This window comes from Paroedura picta, chromosome 2 (genome assembly GCF_049243985.1).
Source record: "Paroedura picta isolate Pp20150507F chromosome 2, Ppicta_v3.0, whole genome shotgun sequence".
In the NCBI taxonomy this organism is placed as follows: domain Eukaryota; kingdom Metazoa; phylum Chordata; class Lepidosauria; order Squamata; family Gekkonidae; genus Paroedura; species Paroedura picta.
Window position 1 is genome coordinate 8,050,992 of NC_135370.1, and position 16,949 is coordinate 8,067,940.

The 16,949-nt window shown below is 46.7% G+C and overlaps 1 protein-coding gene across 4 annotated transcripts in view; it reads right to left on the bottom strand.

Moving 5' to 3' along the window:
- Positions 1 to 16,949, bottom strand: part of SPAG16 (sperm associated antigen 16) — a 477,747-nt gene that overhangs the window by 169,527 nt on the left and 291,271 nt on the right. The gene's annotated exons all lie outside the window — the stretch shown is intronic.

Sequence of the window (16,949 nt, forward strand, 5' to 3'; positions counted from 1 at the left end):
CTGTGGTTAAACAAGATCAGCCGGGGTTAGTTCTTAGACAGGAGACCACCAAGGAAGCCCAGGGTTGTTCCACAGGGTCAGGCAATGGTAAACCACCTCCAAACATCTCTTGCCTTGCAACTCCCATGATGGGGTCACAATTAATTCAGCTACAACTTGACAGCACTTTTCTCCACTACCACCAAACTAGAGGGAAGAGCGCTTGCAGTTGACCCTCACCTGCCATAACTTGCATCACAGATGTGCAGAAATTCAAGACACGGTTTAGGAATCAAGTTGCATCACCCTGCTAGAGGCAGAAATCATGACTGGAGAGGTAATGCGGACTGGTGAACCCATCCACCATTTGGACAGGACAGAGGACAGTTTTGTACAGTTACCAGGAGAACATTACTGGCCCTGATTGCTTCTGAAAATCCACCCTGCAATCTTGCTCCCACAGCAGCAGAAAGAACTGTAAAGAATTGCACTGGGCCCCAGCATTCAGAGTATTTATAGCTATCTGACAATATACATGACCAGGGGTAGTCAAACAGCGGCCCTCCAGATGTTACGCCCCCCCAAGTTCTGTATAGTCAATCAGATTTAGCTGTGCCATTAAGGTCAAGCAAAGCCATTAGCTCAGGGGTAGTCAACCTGTGGTCCTCCAGATGTTCATGGACTACAACTCCCATGAGCCCCTGCCAGCAAATGATGGCAGGGGCTCATGGGTATTGTAGTCCATGGACATCTGGAGGGCTGCAGTTTGACTACCCCTGTTCATGACGTTACATGCTAGTGCACTTGGCTGACCCCAAAGTCCCACTGATTTCTGCCATCCCACCCGCACCAAGCCGCCTCTCTGCCTCCAGAAGTTAACTGGCTCAAGAAAGGGGCACCCGGAAACAAACAACAAAAGGTTGAAGTCACAGATCCCACAGGACTGGACTTGATGACGCTCCCCGCACTGTGTCGTTATAAATAATATTCTCGTTAAAATGCTGCCTTGGAAGACAGGCAAGTCCATTAATCCAGGGCTAATTTTTACCGGCTCCTGAGATGTACACATATTAAAAATTCAGCCTTGGTAATTGCTAGGCATCCGCCACCGAGTTGATGTTCCTCTTGGAGTTTTTAATTATTCACTTCATTTGCACAGACATTCCAATTTATGATCCGCTGTCCAGATATCAAGGGACAGATTTAGTCATTTCTCTTCTGCATTTTTATTTATTCCTTTTGCCTCCGTGGCAAGCTCCCTGAGACTGCTTTCCCCTCCCTGGGAATAAGGCGGCTGACAGATACGGGCAGACATGTCTCCTCCTGGTACATTGAGTCAGGGATCTAATCTGAGTGAGCTCAGAAGGAACAGAGGCCCCCAGAAACGGTGGCTCCACACCCGGTTAAGACGACATCCTCCCTCCACAAACCCACCATAAGTCTTTCAGTTGGCTTTATTTACAGGGCCAACAAAGTGGCGTGTGTCTTTCTGAGAGCCAGTTTTGGTGTAGTGGTTAGGAGTGCGGACTTCTAATCTGGCATGCCGGGTTCGATTTTGCACTCCCCCACATGCTGCCAGCTGGGTGACCTTGGGCTCGCCACGGCACTGATAAAGCTGTTCTGACTGAGCAGTGATATCAGGGCTCTCTCAGCCTCACCCACCCCACAGGGTGTCTGTTGTGGGGAGAGGAATGGGAAGGCGACTGTAAGCTGCTTTGAGCCTCCTTTGGGTGGAGAAAAGCAGTATATAAGAACCAACTCTTCTTCTTCTTCAGTAATATCAGGGCTCTCTCAGCCTCATCTACCTCACAGGGTGTCTGTTGTGGGGAGAGGAATGGGAAGGCGACTGTAAGCCGCTTTGAGCCTCCTTCGGGTAGGGAAAAGCGGCTTCTTCTTCTTTCTTCCATTAAGACTGAAGAATTCTTTCTCTTTAGATAAACCTTTCCCAAGAGAGGTTGAAATGATGCTTGAGCTTTCTTTGAGTTAACACAGCAGAATATTTTTTTAAAAAAACAAAGGTATTTGACATTCCATAGTACATTCTAGCAAATCTGGCCATTACAATCAGATGACAAACTAACTGAGGCAGAAAATGTTTTAAACATTATGTCTGAACATGCCCAGTGACCTGAGGGGGGAGGGGATATTTTGTGCTGTGCATATTAATGAAGCGTGCAGGAAGTCTTTTCAAAATTAGGCTACGCCAATTATGCTTCTGTGACAAATGAAAGAGGAAGGCCATTCCGCGTCAGTTTTGAGCTGGATTTCCTCTCTGATGACAGCCTGTTAGCTAACTCTGCAGTGGGCACTTTAAGACTAAGCTTTGGACATTTTCACCACCACCACCACCACCCAAAATGTGATGTAAATATTTCAAAATACAACAGCAGCCATGGGTCAAGTTCTTTCCTTTCTCCACAATGTTTTAAGACACACCCATCTGTGACATGAAACTGGATACGTTTCTTTCTCTCCACATCAGGAGCTCTTTCCATTAGCATGGGAATGCCAGGCAGCCAGCTGTTGCCTCTGATTGGCTCTAAGCAGAGCAATCTGATTGGCCCTAAGCACAGCAATCCAATTGGCCCTGAGCAATCCGATTGGTCCTAAGCACAGCAATCAGTGGCCAAATGACCACAGACATAACATTCTCTACAGCAGATACCATCGAAGGTGCATCTATAGCCTCCGCTCTCACTTGAGAATTATCCTAGCATCTAATGAGCAGCCTGCACATAAATACTTCCTCTAGGTCAATTTAGGCCTGCATCTAGTGAGGTGGGAAGGGAATCTTAAGAATAGCTGCTCCTGTGCTATGGAATCAAGCATGATCTACTCAAATAAGTATAGTTCCTCTCTTCTGACCGATTATGCACGGCGTGGACTCCCCCGACCTACAATGTCCCTGCAGGGACGCCATGGAGCCGAACGGGGCGTCCCCCCACCCTCACTGCGGTGGAAGGGTGGCATGCCGCTCCCCTGCCAGTGAGTGGTGGGGTACCCATGTCCCATGCCCCCCGCCCCCCACTCCCCCCCACCACCACCGCCTCACTGGAGCACACCTGGGGCTTTATGCCCTGTGTTGCATGTGCGCGGCTGTTACAGAAAGGCAGACAGTGTGCGCTGGGGTAGTCCCTCCCCCGTGTGTATGTGGGGAACAGCGGGGCATCCCACCCCACTGCAATGGAACGGCGGCAGCCCAGCGTGGATGCTGCCATGCATAACTGGTCTTCTGTTTCCACCCTCCCCTCTCCCATTCACCCTGTAATTGCTACCACTTCTGCCTCTGCCAGTTCTCTCACTTGCCTGGTATTACTAACAGCACATGTTGTTCAATAAAAATAGCCAGGAGTCCAGTTGGCTGCATGGACAGGAAAGGCTCTGAGACAGTCTGGGAACACAACCTGTGCTGGGAACCCCATGTAGGGGTTCAAGCCTGTGTCCCATGAAGGGGTTCCCCCAGCTATATACCCAACAAGGTCCTTTCTCTCTCTTGACTTCCAGGGCTTCACGCCACAAGGAAAAGCACAGAACATGTGTAGAAACTCCTGTGGGATTTTGTTATTTTCGAAGGGCCTGTGCAGATATCTTTTTATTTTCCCCTTTAAGAAGAGTTGAAGGAGAAGAGTTGGGTTTTGGTCCCCTGCTTTTCACTACCTGAAGGAGTCCCCAAGGTTTATAAAAACCTTCCCTTTCCTCTCCCCACAACAGACACCCTGAGAGGAAGGTGAGGCTGAGAGAGCTCTGGGAGAACTGGGACTGGCCCAAGGCCACCCAGCTGGCTGCATGTGGAGGAGGAGTGGGGGATCAAACCCGGCTCTTCAGATTAGAGGCTGCCACTCTTAACCACAATACCACTCTGGCTCTCATGGGTGAGCATTCTTGTGCCCCCAAGAATTTGGGATTTCAGAAAAAGAGCACCAATGTTCTGCAATTCACACAGTGACACACATTTTAAAACCCTTACAAACTAACCAGTTCATTAAAAAAAATTTCAACAGGCTTTCCAGCTGTAAATGGCTAATTTTGTGGGCATTTCTTCTTTTAGAATCCTTTTAATATCTATTTTTCTCTATGCTGATTTAAAAAAAAACTCAAAATGCAAACACATTCTGTATGGAAAGAGACACCTTCGAAGGGTTTTTTTGTGTGTGTTTGTGTGTGTGGCTTTTTGTCTTGTTTCTGTGTTGCGCAAATGTCAAGATCTCAGGGATGCGTTCCCTGCTGTGCAGGGCCAAAGGAAAGTATTTTGGGGAGAACCTACAGGACAACCTTGAGAAGAAGCAGACCTGGCCTGGGTGTGGAGGTATGGGCTTCTCTTGGTGTGTCTTCTGGCCATCTGACCTGGGAAGTCTTCTGCAGCACAGGAAGGTACCTGCTGCTAAGGGCAGAGAGCTAGGAGACTAGTCATGGAGTCATGCATCATGGCTGTTTTTGGCAAGTCTTGTCACTGTAGATCCCATATGCTGAAGGAGTATATTTTGAGATGACGTCTTGCCCTGGGAAAAGAAACCTGCTACTCAAGACATAGTGGCCACAGATGTTAAGAAGTAAAAAGGTGATGCTGAATGAAAATCAAGTGCTTGGGACTGACCTTTCCTAAAGGCAAATTAATTCACATCTAGCACAGTCAGTAACTGAAGCAAAACTTTGATTTCACAGAATTGCACAGGCCCCACTGTATTACTATGATTTAAGCTCATCAGCACCCATCTCTGGTTCCAGCCAGTCCATTTCTCAACTTCTTACCCATTGAAGAGGAATCCTTGCCCCTATCATGCCCCCATCATGAACTCAGCATGACCCCTTCTCCCAAAAACACGTAAACTCCGGCTTTGCCAAGCCAAAGTATGCATCTGATTCAGATCAACTTCATGCTGGTCAAGTCGCTCTCTGCCTCTACTCTCTCCAGGACTGGTAAATATATGTCTGGGGACGTGGGTGCCTGCAGGAGAAACGGCGGGAAAACAGAACAAGGGACAGAGCCATGCTGGTGCAAACTATGAAGGAGCAGTCTCTAAATGGTGGGCACAACTTCAAATGCAAGAATAGAGACTGGGGATGACACAGAACACAGGGGAAAAGAAATAGGGATGTCCCCGTACTTAGGAAAGACACCAGGGCCACTATGAAGAATGAGATGGCAGGGAAGAGAGGCACACCCAAGAGAACATAGAAGACTAAGGAAGGAAGGGGGGGGGGAAGGGAAAGTCAAGCCCAAGAGGGACAGGGAGGAAAGAGAGAGAGAGAGAGAGAGAGAGAGTAGTGAATATTTACCAGATGGTCCAGTGGAGATAAGAAGCACAACAAGCCCAGATGTGGCAGTGGGAGGGGAGGGGAGGGGAGGGGAGGGGAGGGGAGGGGAGGGGAGAAAAACGCTTACCTCCCCACTCCGTTGCATGAGCGAGGCCAGTGTGTGAGTCCTTGGAGAGAAGCCATGGGACAACTGTGAGAGAGGAAAGAGTGGCAGGCAAGAGGATGGAACACCTGAGAACCAGAGAGAATGGCGGGGGGGGGGGGGTGGACCAGGAAGAGAAAAAGAGGGCAGAACTTTGAGGAAAGGGGCAATTAGAGGCAGGAGAGAGAAAAGAGGACCTGCAGGAGGGAGAAACATTGGTGTATGGTGAAGTATAAGAGTAACAAATCAACTTCATTGAAGCCAATATGCCTCGGAAGTCTTCTCCTATTACCAAAACCAAAATAGCCCAAAGGGGTGGGGTGAAGGGGTGGGGTGTGCAACCCACTACAATATACTGATTGGAGTCCTTTCCCCCCTTTTATTTTCCTATCTGCTTGACTGTTAGTGTGTCAGATACATGTTTGTCTATTTCTTTTTATTATTTTCTTTCTAATACATATTGTTCATTATATCACTATAACTACTTGTTGTCTCCCTTGAGTTCTAAAGGGTGTAATCACCTCATAAACATTGGCAAGTGATCCATTCGCTACATAACCAACCTCTCGCAAAGCAATTCCCCACTCCTCATAGGCACGTGTCTTGGACACGTGCATTTCTGCTAACAACAGTCAGAATAGTAAAAAAAAAAAACTTTGAAGAGCATGACCGAAACCCAGCATGATTCAGTAATCTCTAAGACATACATAGTCAACAAAGTCACAGCAATCTCTTTCAAACTCCTGAATGTTAAAATAAACATTGGCATGTCCTGTCCCTCCACCCCGCCCCCCCGTGCAATAGAACATTTTTCTTGTTTTCCGATCAACACAAAAAAATTCCCTTTCTGCTTTCTGAATAAAGTGTGAACAGAAAGGATATAATCACCTGCTGTGAAGCCAGGAGTGATGTACTCAAATTACTTTTTATTTATGGAGGACTGAAGACATCATTATTATTGGTCTTTAATACTGCCTCTTTTGCCCCTTCTTCCTATTTAAACATATATATTCAAAGGAGCTCACAATTAGACTGGCACACAGCTATTGCAAAAAGATAATAGCATCCTTTAAAGCTCACGTGCACAGGGGACAAAAGATGGGTTTCCCGCACAGTACCAGCAAATCTCATCCTGCAAAATTATTTATGACAATTCAGTGCCTGGCCTAATATGATCTGGGACTGACTGTGTATACCCCAGAATACATAAAATGAGTTCTCACAATGAGATCTGCTCTCCATGCAGGATCACAACTTACATAAGGGTCTTTTGCTGGCTGGGGAGGTGTGGAGAAAGAGCATTCAGTGGCATAGAGATGCAAATGGCTCTAGCTAGGAAAAGAACAATTTCCAGATCCTGTCCTAGCTACAGAGCTGGCACAGTCCATAGTAGAGAAGGGTTCCTTTCTGGAAACAGAGAGATCTGCAGGGAGTGGGCAGATGGGGGGTTGGTAAACCAGACATGCAGAAGAAAGTATCTCAAGCAGCCATTCACTTTGATATGGTCTCCAGTCCTTTTGCCATGATGGATTAAGCCATCCTCCTTTCTATACCCAGAATCCATTCAGAACTGAAAAAGGAAACTGATGGTTCCTAAACAGTTGCAACACAAAGAACCAATAGATTATGATAATCTTCCATCGTTTAGGGCAGTGGTCCCCAACCTTTCTGAGGTTGGGGACCGGCAGGGCATCGGGCTGCACCCGCATGGGCACAGCCCGGCCCTGATTCCCTCTCCCCGCCCTCCCGCAGTAAGAAGCTTCCCGGGCCGCAAGCTTGCGGCCTGGAAAGTTTTTTACTGCGGGGGGGGGGCGGGGAGAGGGAGCCACGGCCCGGCACCATGGCCTTCGCGGCCCGGCACCAGGCCGCGGCCCGCAGGTTGGGGACCACTGGTTTAGGTTATGGAAGGGTAAAGGGTTGTAGTTTTATCACTGGTTTATTTTGTCCTTCAGTCAGTTGAGTTTAGTTATGGTGCACACTGTTTGTTTTTCTCTTGGACTTACTTTGATTGTGAATAGCTTGATTTCTGTGATTCTCATTGTGCCTTGTTCTGTGACACATGCAAGAGTGGGTAAGGAAAGGGGGCAGCTGTTAATCACCCCTTTTGGAGCATAGGTAAGACCACCAGTCCCCCTTGATAATAGAGATGCAAAAGGCTGAACTGTACCTTAAGAGCTCTGTGTTTTATGACAACCACTACTACTACTAATATTTTTTATTTGTACCCTGCCCTTCCCTTGGCTTGATGCAAGGGACAAATTAAATATTAATTCAGAGTTTCCCCCAGACTGGAGGAATGTGTCCCGTGGTACCAAGAGAGAAGCAGAATAATTCCCGGTGTCAAGAAAGACACGGACTGCACAGGGAAGCCAGACACTAAAAACAGTGATGTCACTTTTTTGCTGTCACGTGGGCAGGAATCCTGTTTCCTCACAGTCTCTCTGAGCAATGATGATGAAGTATTTGGGGTTCTGAAAACTACTGCCTGAGAAGAGGATCCTTGCCCCTCATGCCAAAAGGTGGCCAATTATCAAACTGTCCTCCTTGAACAAGAGGACTGTATTTCAAAAAGGACATTGTAGAGCTGGGGAACGGGGAAAGAGAAGGAGGAGTAGGAGGAGAGGGAGAAGAGGGAGAGGGAGACCTGGCTTTCTATACCCTGCTTTTCACTGTCTGAAGGAGTCCCTAAGCACCTTACAAACATGTTTTCTCTTCCTCTTCCCACAACAGACACTCTCATTCCCCCCCCCCCATGTAGGGGGGAATGAGAGAGCTCTGAGAGAACTGCTCTACAAGAACAGCTCTAAGAGAACTGTGACTGGCCCACGGTCACCCAGCTGGCTGCACGTGGAGGGATGGGGAATCAAACTCAGTTCTCAAGATTAGAGGCCACCCATCTCTAAACACTATACCACACTGGAAAAACTACAGCTGAGGTTGATAAGGGTGTTGGAGCACCTTCCCTATGAAGAAAGGCTGAAGAACCTGGGAATGTTCAGCTTAGCAAAGAGAAGACTAAGGGTGGGGGGTCAGAACATGATAGTAGTTATAAAATTGTGCCTGGGGTAGAGACAGTGGACAAAGAGGACCTTTTCTCCTTCTCCCAAAATATTAGAACTGGAGGGCATCTGATGAAACTGTCATATAGAGCAGGAGTAGTCAACTTGTGGTCCTCCAGATGTCCATGGACAGGGGCTCATGGGAATTGTAGTCCATGAACATCTGGAGGACCACAGGTTGACTACCCCTGATACAGAGGATGGAGCAGAGTTGTTCTCTCTTGCCCCGGAGGGATGGAAAAGAACCAATGGGATAAAATTAATTCAAAAGAGATTCCGTCTAAACATCCGGAAGAGGTTCTTGATAGAGCGGTTTCTCAGTGGAACAGGCTTCCTTGGGAGGTGGTGGGTTCTCCATCTTTGGAAATTTCTAAACAGAGGCTTGAGAGCCATCTGACAGAGAGGCTGATTCTGTGAAGGTTCAAGGGGGTGGCAGGTTACAGTGGATGAGCAATAGGGATGTGCATGTCCTGCATAGTGCAGGGGGTTGGACTAAATGACCCATGAGGGCCCTTCCAACTCTATGATTCTATGATGGGTGATAGGTTCAGAACACACAAAAGGAAATACTTCTATTCACAGAGAATGATTAAAATGTGGGATTTGCTGCCAGAGAATGTAGTGATGGCCAACGGAATAAACAGCTTGAAAGGGGGTGTTGACAGGAACCAAGTGCAACAATAATTCCTGGAAAGGATGCCTGCAAACCAACATTTCCATCGTCTTCCTGACCCCAAGGTTCTAATTAAATTATTGATTATGAAGCTGGCTGCTTTCCTGGAAGTTTCTAATGCAACAATTAAAGGTAAGCAATTAAGGGCCGAAAGAAGATGGCTAGAAATGAAGCCTGAAGAGGTCGTTTCCAATATAAATCCAGTGACAAACTAAAGAGATCGGCGAGTTCTAGCACAGCTTAATTTAAGTCATTTTGAGAGCAGTGTGCAGATGGATCATTTGGTGCGCTCCTTTATAGGAAAGGGCGGAGATGGCTGCAAAAAAAAAAATTCAGGAAACAATCAGTCGAGAAACCATATTTCAGAAAGGTAGTTAAAACTGTGTATGCTCAATCATCCCCCCAAAAGAGAAGTTAAAACAAACACCATCCATCTCTTTGTCCAAAAGACTGCAAAAAGAATAAAAATTATAAAAGCAGTCGAGAAACCATATTTCAGAAAGGTAGTTAAAACTGTGTATGCTCAATCATCCCCCCAAAAGAGAAGTTAAAACAAACACCATCCAACTCTTTGTCCAAAAGGCTGCAAAAAGAATAAAAATTATAAAAACAGTAATCAACAAATGGCAGCATAGACTTTACTAAATCTCTCAGGCCCAGCTCTGCTATTCCAGCCTAGGGATCAATACAGTGTCCCTAGATCAGCATTTGATGGCAGGGGCTCATGGGAATTGTAGTTCATGGGCATCTGGAGGACCACAGGTTGACTACCCCTGCCCTAGATGGTATAAACCCTGGGGTTGATCTCAACACATAACTTAGGCGGAACCCACAGTTGATAACTCTGATTACCCCTCCCTCCAGGGTCTCAACCAAACACCTGGCAGAAGAGCTCTGTCTTGCAGGCCCTGCAGAAAACTGAAAACTCAGTCAGGGCTCTCAGCTCTCCTGGGAGCTCATTCCACCAGGCTGGGGCCAGGGCCAAAAAGGCCCTGGCCCTGGTTGAGGCCGGGTGAATGTCTTGGAAGTCTGGGACAACAGCAAATTCATACCCACAGAGCAAAGAGCCTTGCAGGGGCCATAAGCAGACAAGCGGTCCCTCAGATGGGTAGTACCGGCTGGATATGGGCCCTCCAAGATAACCGAGGGAGGACTCTCACAGGCACATTTTGTACCAATTGCAGTTTCTGGGTCAAAGACAAAGGTAGGCCTGTCTGTCATTTCAAATGGCCTTAAGTCCCTCTTTAGTTGTCTTTAACTAAGAGCATTCTTCAAAATGAAATCAGTTTTTGGTCCCTAATTAATTTCAATATTTTAAAAAAGAACCCAATCTGCAGTGCAACTTTTCTTCATCCTCCACACATCCTTCCTAATTTTGAGACAACAAAAGAAGATTCACACCACTGACTGAGCTTATCCCTGGCGTTGACTTTTAAATACCTCTGTTTATAGCACACACCTGAATTCCTGTCTTTGAGGCCCTTCATCATATGATCCTGCAGATTTAAGGGATTTTACAAACACATATTCATTTACGGTGTTTTACAGGATGTAACGTGTTAGCTTTCATCTTGGGGGTAAAATGAGGTGGCTTTTCCCCCATGCTAAATACAACTCTCATCTTATAAACGGCTGACTCACAGGCTTAGACTACAATCCTTTTGCACCTTTCTTTATTTATCTAGAAAAGCTGCACAACTCCTCTCCTGAGACTGCAAACTTTACTTACCACTTTACATCCATGTACAGAGCAACACAATACCAGTAAAGAGTATTGATCTGTTCAAGGAGTGGCAGACAGCCAGGAATACTGACCATATGGAACATTTTATTTTTTCATTTATCAATGTACAAAATCTGCACGCTGCCCTTTTGTTTATTTTTATCTAATTTATTTATTATTACATTTCTATACAGACCTCCCCTAAGGCTCAGGGCGGTTCACATGAGACACAGAGGAACAGTGCAGAGAAATAGTAACCATCTGTCCCTCTTAATAAAACAGTAAGGTGTGGGCTCAGTCTATGATGGGGGGGGGCAGCAATTGGCCCCTTGGCCCCGGACTGACAAGCGGAGGGGCAAATCGGAAGGCACAAAGCACCTTCCAATTGGCCCCTCACCAGGACAGACCAAAATTCCATTCACCCAGCCCAGTCTGGCTGCCAGTCTGCCCCTGACCACCGCAGGGAGAGGAGGTCAGTAGGGCTGCCAGGGGGGGGGGAGAACAGAGGCTTGGACAGGCTGTGCCAGCCCTTTTCGCCCCAAGGCTGTCCTAACTGTCATGTCCAACTGCAAATGGCCTCAGAACCCTGACAGAGCTGGCAGGAGGCCTCCTTCCCCTCAGTCAGGGCCTGTCAGAGGCTCCCTCCACCTCCCTCCCTCCCTCCAGGCCTGCTGCAAAGCAGCCGAAACTGGCTCTTTTGTCTCCTGTTTCATCTACTCATGAGGGACTACTCATGAGGGACTACTCATCAAGTTTGCAGATGACACCAAATTGGGAGGACTGGCAAATACTCCGGAAGATAGAGACAGAGTTCAACGAGATCTGAACACAATGGAAAAATGGGCAAATGAGAACAAGATGCAATTTAATAAAGATAAGTGTAAAGTTCTGCATCTGGGTCAGAAAAATGAAAAGCATGCCTACTGGATGGGGGATACGCTTCTAGGTAGCACTGTGTGTGAACGAGACCTTGGGGTACTTGTGGATTGTAAACTAAACATGAGCAGGCAGTGTGATGCAGCGGTAAAAAAGGCAAATGCCATTTTGGGCTGTATCAACAGAGGCATCACATCAAAATCACAAGATGTCATAGTCCCATTGTATACGGCACTGGTCAGACCACACCTGGAGTACTGTGTGCAGTTCTGGAGGCCTCACTTCAAGAAGGACGTAGATAAAATTGAAAGGGTACAGAGGAGAGTGATGAAGATGATCTGGGGCCAAGGGACCAAGCCCTATGAAGATAGGTTGAGGGACTTGGGAATGTTCAGCCTGGAGAAAAGGAGGTTGAGAGGGGACATGATAGCCCTCTTTAAGTATTTGAAAGGTTGTCACTTGGAGGAGGGCAGGATGCTGTTTCTGCTGGCTGCAGAGGAAAGGACACGCAGTAATGGGTTTAAACTTCAAGTACAACGATATAGGCTAGATATCAGGAAAAAGTTTTTCTCAGTCAGAGTCGTTCAGCAGTGGAATAGGCTGCCTAAGGAGGTGGTGAGTGCCCCCTCACTGGAAGTCTTCAAGCAAAGGTTGGATGCACACTTTTCTTGGATGCTTTAGGATGCTTAGGGCTAATCCTGCGTTGAGCAGGGGGTTGGACTAGATGGCCTGTATGGCCCCTTCCAACTCTATGATTCTATGATTCTATGATCTGCACAACAACCCTGTGCAGTAGGCCTCAAGTCTTTCAATTCAACAACAACCTGTGTGGGAGGCCTTAAATGTTTCTTCTCTACCACAACCCTGTCCAAACTAACCCTTTCTGCCTGGGGAGCTGATCTTTATACTCTGCAGGTGGGCTGTAATTCCAGGAGCTCTCCAGGCCCCACCTGGAGGTTGGCTACCCCTGGGTTAGAAATTTTCCTGGAGGTTTGTAGATGGGACTTCAAAATCGTACAATGCCTCAGAGTCCAGCCTTCATAGGAGCCATTGTTGCGTGCAGTTGGGAGGGAGTGGTGCAGGTGTGTCCCTCCTGGGCTATTGCCTATGGCCAGCCCTTACCAGCAATTGTTTGTGTTCTGGTGCGCAGACAGGCACACCAGCATCAGTCCTGTGAGTCTGGAAAATACAGGAAGATCCAAATAAATATTTACAGCCTGAAACTGTAAATAGTGAACAAGTAAATGGCTGGAGACACATGGGAACTGAATAACTTTTTCAACCTTGGCCTGGCAAATAAAAAAACAGTATAAAAAACCTTACTAAGGTCAAGACTGATGTGCACAAGAGAATCTTCCTCTTAGGGTTGCCAGCTTCCATGTGAGGCTCTCTACCCCACCTCCTTCATGGGGAGTCTGCTATGGGGAGAGAAAGGGAAGACGATTGGAAAATCCTTTGAGACACCTGAGGCCTGCTGGGTCACTGCAGCCCATTCCCAGTTCTCTCAGACCTCTCACAGCCCCACATACCTCACAGATTGATTATTGTGGGGAGACGAATGGAAAAGGTGTTTGTAAACCGCTTTGAGACTCCTTTGAGTAGTAAACAACAGGGTACAAAAATTCGTTCTCCTTCTAAGGAGCAACCATGAAAGAAGCATGTGGGCACATAACATTTTACCAACAGTGAAAACATGGGAGACAGAAGGAACAGCGTGGACACCTGTGTACTGTGACTACCCCGTGTGTATTAGGGCAGAGGGGCTTTTTGGTGAATGTGGCCTATTTCACACAAGAAGGGAAATGACGCAGAACTGGGGGGAATTGGTTGCCATGTAATCTTCCCCTAAGAAGAGTCTCCAGTCTGATTTTCCCGTCACATATCTGAGGACATGGCTCTGGAAAGCTCATCTGTAACCACTGCGCCACAATTCCCAAAGGTCAGTCCTCTCCCACACTGAATGAACATTCCAAACCACAGGTTCTTGACACCCATATCTCCACACCCATGCCCTCATTTCCACCATGCCATCATAACCTCCCACACAACACACACATTCAACCCCATGCCCTTAAAGACTGGACAACTCCTCCCCTTCCTCTTCCCACTGCGAAGCTCTAGCGCCCGTTGTATCCTTGGATACAAAGGACTTTCCCCCTAGTAAATAACCATAAAATAGCAATAGAACAATAGTAAACAGCGAGAACAGCGAATTCGTAACTGTAGAATATGGACGGATTCATGGTTGGTCAGTTCAGGTGTTAAAATTTATGGGAGGGAGATTCAGGGGCCCAATGGAAGTTATTGATTCCGGTCGACCCGAACCAAATGCCTGGCGGAAGAGCTCCCTTTTGCAGGCCCTGCAGAATTATTCTAGAACTGTTAGGGCCCTGATCTCCTCTGGGAGCTTGTTCCACCAGGTGGGAGCCAGGACGGAGAAAAGGCCCTGGCCCTTGTCAAGGCCAGGTGAACTTTGCAAGAGCCAGGAATTGTCAGTTTATTTGTGCCTGCAGAGCAAAGCACCCTGCGGGGGGCACAGGGGGACAGGTGGTCCCTCAGGTATGCAGGGCCCAGACCACGGAGGGCCTTAAAGATCAGTACCAAGAAGTTGAACATAAGATCTGGAACACCAATGCAATTGCCTCAGTTGAGGCTGGATGTGGGCCTCCAAGATATTCCTGTGAGGATTCTCACAGGTTTGAAAGATGAGAAACTCTGTACACGGCAACTAAAGTTTAGGATGAATGAAATTTGACCATCTGGAATTTTTATATATAAATTTTACTAATTCTAAAATGTTGCTTATATATTATGTACATGTTTCTGAATTTTGAGTGTATATTTCATATTGTGAACTACGACTGATATTGTCACGGCTACTGCTACTATTTTTGTCCTGGTCGAGGACCGTAATAAATTGACTGACAGATGCGCCACCACCGAAAAAGCCCTGTCTCTTGTCCCCACGCAGGGCAGCATCTCAGACGGGAGCACAGACAGCATGCTTGGGAAGGAGATCTTAACGGTCGGGTCAGATTCATTTATTTATATTTACATTTCTACCCTGTCCTTCCCCAGAGGCACAGGGTGGCAGGAGAGGAGAAGGCGAATAAACCCCATTAAACTGAACTGGTTCGTCCCTTAACACGATAGGACCTAATATTTCAATTATTAACCTAGGTTACTCATTTTGAGAATCAGTTGCTGATTGCACTGTGGATAAAGGAGTTTCTTCATCCCTTTCGTAGCTACTGAGTTCCCGTTTGCCTGAGAGTTCTGTAACTTCACAGGTTTAAACTGACAGGAAATAAAGATGGCTACAGCCTGATCTGACCTGAAATGCACCTCGTTTTGAAACCTTCGGCTCCGCTGGTCAGAACACAGCCTTAGCATACTTTGCAATTCACAGAATCACAGAATCATAGAGCTGGAAGGGGCCATACAGGCCATCTAGTCCAACCCCCAGCTCAATGCAGGATCAGCAGGATTCCTTCTACGCCTGCATCTCCGCTGCCTATTCAAAGGAGACCTTCTCTGGATCCGTAGCCCGTATTCTCCATCGGACTTGTTCTTGCAAGGTTTTTGTGATGTGGTTATTTTTATATCAGCTCTGCGTCACTGGGATCAAAACCTTATCATTACCAAGATGGTGAAGCTGGCTGGCTCTAAGAGAGCAATCCTGTTGCTATTGTGTGTATGTATTCATTAACAAAAAGAAGCACAGTGAGTGAAGTTGAACAGAAGTAAGAAAGAAAGATGCCTTTGTCCAGGCAAGGCCAAGAGCGATATATTCTCCTCCAGGGTGAAATGACCCAGAACTTATTAGGGTCATGAGATATGAAGGCTGTTCCTTTTAAGAAAAATGAGACCTTCCCAAAGGGAGCTGCAATTTTTCCATCCCCGTTTGTCTCATCTTATCTCATGGTGCTTTTTTCTTCTTTTTTTTTTTTAGTATAAGGGCAGATACACAAGTTTCAGCCAAGAGATCCAGCAGTGGATTTGCTTGGCATTTTTGGAAGGGCTCCGGCTACCAAACGAGGCTTTGATTTTAATCAGTCCTATGGCACTCGGGGAAAAGGGGCTCAAGCCTTCCAACCCCATGCAGCTTTCTGAATTGAAAACACCACCACCCATGCCACTATTAGCCCTAGGAAGGGGGAGGGGGAGGAACACCGGCTGAGTTGAAGACCCGTGCAAAAAAAAAAAAACACACACACACACACAGAGGAGACCTCATCAATCTCACCAGATCTACTGGTTAAACAAAATGTTAATGTTCAAAAAGGTTATCAATAGATCGAACAGAGGATTACAATATACTGTACAGCTTGAGATTCTATCCTATAGTTACTACTGCTGCTGCTGCTGCTACTACTACTACTACTACTACTACTAATAATAATAATAATAGCAGCATTTATTACCTGCCTTCTGTCTTCAGACTCAGAGTTGTGAGAAGCTGGAAATGGTAACTGGCCCCCAAAGAGTGATTGTGTGTAAACAGTAGGCTTAAAAACAAAGAGCACGGGTGCCTAGCGGATTGGGAGAGGGCTGCTTCATCACTTCCCCCCCCCCTTTCCCCATTCATTCACATCCGCCAGAAAACACAAACGGGACTTTGTTTTGCCTGCCCAATCCCAAAAAGGATTGTGGACATTTTAGGGAAAATTTTACTTTAACATTAGATAGCTAGATAGCTAGATAGCTGAATAGCTAGCTAGACAGACAGACAGACAGACAGACAGACAGACAGACAGACAGATGGCTTGCCCCTGATTGCTCCCTGATATAAGGGAGATAACAAGTGGAAAATTCAGTTTTTGAGATTTCCCTCCTCTCAAGGCAAATCTGGCCAAAATTTGAGCCAGCCCCTGGACAGCCTCTGGATGCAGACAATGTCATGTGGAGGAATCTCTAAAACCCGCCAGCAACCAGAGGCTGTACAGGAGCATATTCCTTGTGCAGAATCAGTCTGTTATTTAATGTTTGTGCCTTAAAGGACTGAATGTGATGTATGACCAGGGCCCATTCCACACACATAGGATAATCCACTTTCAATGTGCTTTGGCAGCTGGGTTTTCCTATGCGGAACAAGAAAATGCAATTCTAAAGTGAGAAGAGCACTCCATATTGTACATCAGCCAAAAGCGAAGGCCTGAGAAGGGACTTACATGACAATTGAGCAGGAATGCTCTATATTAGAAGAAGAAAGGGGGGAAATAGGACAGCTGCAGCTGCTAC